Genomic DNA, 7,634 nt, shown 5'->3' on the forward strand with positions numbered 1-7,634 from the left:
TATCCTCCACACCAGCTCGATATGCGACCACCATTTACTCTCTACGACCCTAACCAGGCCTATCAGTACACCTATAACCAACCGTAGAACCCGCCCGACGACATGAACTGGAACCCCTATCCAGATTGATATAGTTCCCGTTGGTGATTTTTATCTTTATATTATTTTTATTTACTTATGTTTAAAACATATAATATTGTGATACTTTAATGTAAGTTTTAATTTTTTTTATTATGTTGTACTAATATTTCATATTTGATTTTGAAAGTGGGATGTTAAGTCCCATTTCAAATTACCATGCATGTTATTATTTGTATGTATGTATATTGTCAATTGTACACAACAGGGTAAAACAACGAATTTTCAAAGACTGGCATTAAGTTCAGCAAAAGCAACTAATTTTGACGACAAAACGAAAAACAAATGTGATGTAACAACAGACGGAATGAACAAATGAAGTGCACCATTTATCATTCAACAAACAAACGCCAATATGTTTGGAAACTTTGGTAAAATTTAATCATTTTTCTACGCTAATCACCCTCAATAATTTAAATTGTTACTGATTTCTTGCAAATGAGGACATTGCAAGATCTCAAGTGTGGGAAGGGATTAAATTCTTTTGGATTTTTACGCTAATCACCCTCAATAATCACCCTCACTAGTGAGGGCATTGTTACTAATTTAAATTGTTACTGATTTCTACGCTAATCACCCTCAATAATCACCCTCACTAGTAACGCAGTAGTTGTATTAGAATCTAGTGCTCTCTGATAATAAAGAACAGCCCTAGTCTTATATACTGACTACCAATTCTAGTAAAGAAATTTAAAATTTTCAAATAAATGAACCCAAAATCATGTTTATACATATTTATGAACGATAAAACTAGGTGTTAACACCAAAATTATTGTTACCTCGGAAAGGACATAAATTGAGAAACAACCTAAAATGTTAGAATTCATTTAAAATGGAATAGAGGAAAATAAAAAGGCAAAGAAAGGAAAATAAAAGCCAAGTGTGGAAAAAATTTACCAAGTTATTTAGAACATATGTCACATATTTTTGTACAAAGATACTTTTGTTTTGAATGATATTTATCAGTTTTACCCCGATTATTGTAATATAAAAGGAAGTAAAGTCTTCCGAGAGAAAAAGACACGCGTTTCTTGATTTAGGTCAGGAAGTTGTCGTCCAGACCAGTTGTAGAGTCTACGAAAAACCTTGAAAAGTTTTCTAAAAAATCACCTGGAAATCCACGGACCTCAGCATCAAACAGGGTCGCCAAGTGGTCAGACTTATCCTAACCATGAGAGGATCTGTCTTGTACAATGGGGGGGGCACCATGCAAATTAGCTTATAAGACTAATGAATCAGATCCCCAGAAAGGATAATCTCCTTAAAGATCAAAAATTAGCTTTTAAGACTGATATTACTCAATCCTGGGGATTGACCTTAAAGATTGAGAATTACAAACTCATGGAATTCGATGATATCTAAACTCGAGCTTGAACGAGAAAATATTTTGATCAAAATTACAAACCGATTTGTTTTCTGAAAACCCATTTTTAATGCGTTCATTACCATTGAACGTAAAATCCTAGGAATTCACCTGGAATTCATTAGGTCACCTGAATCAAATCGGGTTTCAACCGTAAGAACAGTGGTTGCATAGCATGGTCAAAGACAGGACCTTGTGCCAGATCGAAAAATTATAGGGTGATCTTTAATATTGCTCCTACAAAGGATAGTAATTGCATCTGACACGTTATAGACCATAATCAAAAGCATGTCACGGGACATTGCCTTAACAGTTGCTTGTTCAACGCTTTCCTTTAGAACCGGACGGTAGTTTACCGAAAGGTAATATACGGAGCAAGTTTACTGGACGTGTTGCTTTCCTAATACAAGGTTAGCAAGTGGGTGACACAAAACCACAAGTTTTTGAGCTAAAATTTTCAAAACTGAAACTCACAAAACCCACAAAAATAATTTGCAAACACCGGTGAAGGGTTATTCCGGAAAACTTATCTAGGGTAAAAACTAGATTGAATTTTCAAAAGATCAAATATTTTCATAAAGATCCAATTTCCTAAAGGATCTAAATTTTTATAGTCATGTGGGACTGTAAACCACAGCGTTACTATCGTTGTTCATACCGCCAAATTGAAATCACTGATGTACAAAGTGTGAAGAATAAAGAAGTGATTCTAGTATTTTTATTTCAAGACTATATTGCTTGAGGACAAGCAACGCTCAAGTGGGAATATTTGATAATGCTAAAAACGAACATATATTTCATAGCATTATCCCTCAAGAAAGACAAGCTTTTAGTTGCAATTGTTCTATTTACAAATGATACTCGTTTAAATAATAAAAGGTGAAGACAAAAGACAGATTCGACGATTTGAAGACGCAAACGACCAAAAAGCTAAAAAGTACAAAGTACAATCAAAGTGATTCAAATTATTGATGAGAAACATCTAGAAATTACAAGAGTACGAGCCGCAAAACGCAAAGTACAAGATATTAAATTGTACGCAAAGACGTTCGAAAATCTGAAACCGGGACCATAGTCAACTCTCAACGCGCGACGCAACGGAGCTAAAATTACAAGTCAACGGAGTACAAGAATATAATATAATATATAATTAATTATATAAAATTATATATATTATATTATATATATTATAAAACTCGAGCAGCCTACGTTTTTGGAAGCATATGTCACCAGGAAAAGGCGGCCATGAGACCGTATGGCCAGGAAGCACAAAATCCATGCGGTCGCATGGATCACTGTAGCAGCTGACATCCTATAAATTTCGCGTGTTTTGGCCGAAAATATGAGACATAATTTTCAATCTCTCTCTCTCACAGATATATATATATATATATATATATATATATATATATATATATATATATATATATATATATATATATTATAATTTTAATTTTAATTTTAATTTAAGATTAATAATAATAAGGGTATGTTAGCGAATGTTGTAAGTGTGTAAGTCGAAATTCTGTCCGTGTAACGCTACGCTATTATTAATCATTGTAAGTTATGTTCAACCTTTTTAAATTAATGTCTCGTAGCTAAGTTATTATTATGCTTATTTAAATTGAAGTAATCGTGATGTTGGGCTAAAATATTAAAGACAGGGTAATTAGGCTTTGTACCATAATTGGGGTTTGGACAAAAGACCGACACTTGTGAAAATTGGACTATGGGCTATTAATGGGCTTTATATTTGTTTAATTGAATGATAGTTCGTTAATTTAATATAAAGATTTACAATTGGACGTACCTATAAATAACCACATACACTCGATCGGACACGATGGGCGGGATATTTATAAGTACTAATAATCGTTCATTTAACCGGACACGGGAATGGATTAATAGTCAATGGACTTATTAAAATAGGGGTGAATTACATACAAGGAAAATTGGTGTAATTATAGTTTAAGTCCCCAATTAGTTGGAATATTTGACTTCGAATATAAGGATAATTTGACGAGGACACTCGCACTTTATATTTATGACTGATGGACTGTTATGGACAAAAACCAGATGGACATATCGAATAATCCAGGACAAAGGATAATTAACCCATGATAATAAACTAAAATTAACACATCAAACATCATGATTACGGAAGTTTAAATAAGCATAATTTCATTATTTCAAATTTTATCGCACTTTTATTTACTGTCATTTTATTTAATTGCACTTTTAATTATCGTACTTTTTAATTATCGCAATTTTATTTATTGTCATTTTATTTATCGCACTTTAATTATCGTTATTTACTTTACGCCTTAAATTAAGTTATATTTATTTTTAATATTTTACATTAGGTTTTAACTGCGACTAAAGTTTTAAAATCGACAAACCGGTCATTAAACGGTAAATACCCCTTTTATAATAATAATACTACTTATATATACATTTATATATTTATAAATATAGTTTTAAAAATATAGCGTTAAACTTGGCTAGCTCCCTGTGGAACGAACCGGACTTACTAAAAACTACACTACTGTACGATTAGGTACACTGCCTATAAGTGTTGTAGCAAGGTTTAGGTATTTCCACTCTATAAATAAATAAATAACTTGTGTAGAATTGTATCGTATTTAATAGTATTTCACAATAAAATTATAACTATTTCGTATACACCTCTACGCACATCAAGTATTTTTGGTGCCGCTGCCGGGGATTAGCATAAACGCCGAAAGCGAAACGCTATAAAAAAAAGATTTTTAATAAGTTTTAATTTCTTTCTGTAAAAATACGTTTTAAATATTAAAAATACAAAAATATAAAAATAAAAACAAAATATAAATATTTTTAAGAGTTGTTCAAAATATAAAAAAATTTAAAAAGTTTGTATTTTCTTTTAGTTACAAAAACTAATAGGTATTTTTTTTTAAAAAAAAAATTTTTAATTTTTAATTTTTTTTATATAAATATTCTATATAAATTAAAAATAGAAAAAAAATAAGTAATCGGGCCGACACTGTAGCAGCTCAACTAATCAGGCCTGGTATCCGAGTTCATGCGATCGCATGGAAAAACAACTAATACCTCATGCGATCGTATGAGGTGAAAAGACAGGTCAGTTACCTAGTCTGATCGAATTAGGGTTAGGTTTAAATTATAATTATAATTAATTAAATATAGTCTAGGGTTTTATATAACAAAAATTAGTTTAAAGTTTTAATTAATTTTGTATTTTAAGTTTTAATTAGTTTTATTAATATAAAAATTAATACTATTATAAAATAAATAATATAAAAATAATATTTTTATAAAAATTGTATTTTTACAACTTTAAGTTTTATTTTTATATTTTATATCTTTTTATTCGTAATTTGTATTTTTCATTCGTAATTAGTTTTAAGATTAGTATTTTGTCGTAGTTATTTTTATTTCTAGATTTTTAGGCTTTGCCGTAAAATCCCTTAAGTGTTTTTTCTTTAAATTAAGAATTAGGCGCTTTAGAATTTTGAGACGCCGCTTTAAGATTTTAGTACTTTTTAAGTTATTGCCGTTTTGGATATAGAATTCCTTTTAAGCTTTAATACCTTTAGATGTAAGTTTTAATATTTAGTTTTTAGACTTTTAAGTTTCGACGCTGCATTTTATTATTTTTCGACGTGTATTTTTCGACCTTTTATTTTTCGACGCGCTCTTTTTCCTTCTTATTTCTCTACGCTCTAGTTTTTAGGATATAGAATTTTCTATTTCTTCTCTAAAATTTCTTTAAAACTTCAACCAAAAATTATTTTAAGTGGTTAAATTGATAGACATCCAAAATTTTCTGGTTCGTAGTAATAGTTGGATTTGTTAGTGGCGAGTTGTGGGCTTCCTATTTAAAGGGTCCTGGCTACCTGCTGCATCTATTGGCTATTCGAAACGTGGGCAAAATCAGAAAAGTCTATTAATTTGATAACTTATATAATTTTTATCTTTTATAACTAATAGGATATTCGGTGAATGCACCGAGCAAAACGTTCACCACCTTTCATACGTTCACCACCTGTAACTCGATCAAGACATCTAGCCAATATTATCGCCGTTGATTTTTCTTTAGAATCGTCATCTAGTCGACCAAGTACTCCAATTCAAATTTCCGATAATCCATTTTTGAACCCGACTTCACAATTGAGAATCCGGAGGATATTCAGGGACAATTCCGAGATCCTGAACCACTAATCATTCCTCCTGAACCACAAATCGCTCATCCAGAGATTGTCGAGGAAGAAACCATTAAATCAGAATCCTCTAGTGATTCAGATTCAACAAATTCAATCATGGAAAATCTGGAAGCTCTAAGTATGGAAGACCGAATGAGAGCTAAACGCACTGGCCAAGGTCACGCAATTACTCAACCAGACATTAATGCGCCAGATTATGAAATCAAAGGACAAATCCTACACATGGTAACTAATCAATGCCAATTTAGTGGTACGCCGAAGGAAGATCCAAACGAACATCTTCGAGCCTTTAATAGGATCTGTACTTTATTTAAAATAAGAGAAGTGGAGGATGAACAGATATATCTCATATTATTTCCCTGGACTTTAAAGGGAGAAGCCAAAGATTGGTTAGAATCGTTACCTGAAGGGGCGATTGATACATGGGATGTCTTAGTTGAAAAATTTCTTAAACAATTCTTTCCGGCATCTAAAGCCGTAAGACTTCAAGGAGAAATTGTTATGTTCACGCAAAAGCCAAACGAAACTCTATATGAGGCGTGGACAAGATTTGGAAAGTTGTTAAGAGGATGTCCGCAACATGGTTTAGACATTTATCAAATAGTACAAATATTCTATCAAGGATGCGACATCACTACAAGAAAAGACATCGATATAGCAGCTGGTGGTTCCATTATGAAGAAAACTGCAACTGAAGCTTACAAAATTATTGATAACACTGCTTCCCACTCACATGAGTGGCATCAAGAAAAAGATATCGTTAGATCATCTAAAGCAGCTAGAGCCGATTCTAGCCATGACATTGATTCCATTTCCGCAAAGATAGATGCTGTCGAGAGACGAATGGAAAAGATGACTAAAGATATTCACTCAATACGAATTAGTTGTGAGCAGTGTGGAGGACCACATTTGACAAAAGATTGTCTCAGTATTGAACAAACAATGGAACAAAGAGAGAATGTTTCATACATGAACCAAAGGCCTAGAAATAATTATCAGAATAATTATCAACTGCCAAGACCAATCTACAATCAAAACTAGAATTATAACCGAAATATTCCATACAACAACCAACAAGGTCCTAGCAATCAACAAGTATCCAACAATACTTACAATCAGCAAAGACCTATTTTTCAAAACAAACCACCACAAACCGATGATAAAAAGCCAAATTTAGAAAATATGATGTCAAAGCTAGTTGAATCTCAAACTCAATTTTTCACATCTCAGAAACAAACGAATGAACAAAATGCTCAAGCATTTAGAAATCAATAAGCTTCTATCCAAAATCTGGAACAAGAAGTAAGCAACCTAGCAAGGTTAATAGGTGAAAGAAAACCGGGAAGTCTACCTAGTGATATAAATGCTAACCCCCAGAATGAAACAGCTAAAGCCATTACCACAAGAAGTGACATTACACTTAAACCACCTGAAGTACCTGTGATTTCTGATGACTCTATTCCTACTCCACAAGAACCATAACCTGAACAAGAAAAAGAAACAGAATCGGTAGTTGAAAAGGTTAATGAAGATAACACAGTTAAAGCTAAACCTTATGTTAAACCATACCAACCACCACTTCCTTACCCAAGTAAAATGAGAAAAGAAAGACTTGAAGCCGAGCAATCCAAATTCTTGGATATGTTTAAACAAATAAATGCAAATCTTCCTTTCATTGATGTAATTTCAGGAATGCCAAGGTATGCTAAATTCTTAAAAGATCTAATCACAAATAGAAAGAAAATGGAAGAACTTTTGGCTGTTACTATGAATGCAAATTATTCTGCAGTGCTGTTGAATAAGATACCAGAAAAATTATCAGATCCAGGAAGTTTCACAATTCCATGTTTTCTGGGTAGTCTTAGTTCAATAGAAGCATTGGCAGACTTAGGTGCTAGTATAAATTT

The sequence above is a fragment of the Rutidosis leptorrhynchoides genome, chromosome 2 (genome assembly GCF_046630445.1).
Source record: "Rutidosis leptorrhynchoides isolate AG116_Rl617_1_P2 chromosome 2, CSIRO_AGI_Rlap_v1, whole genome shotgun sequence".
NCBI lineage: Eukaryota > Viridiplantae > Streptophyta > Magnoliopsida > Asterales > Asteraceae > Rutidosis > Rutidosis leptorrhynchoides.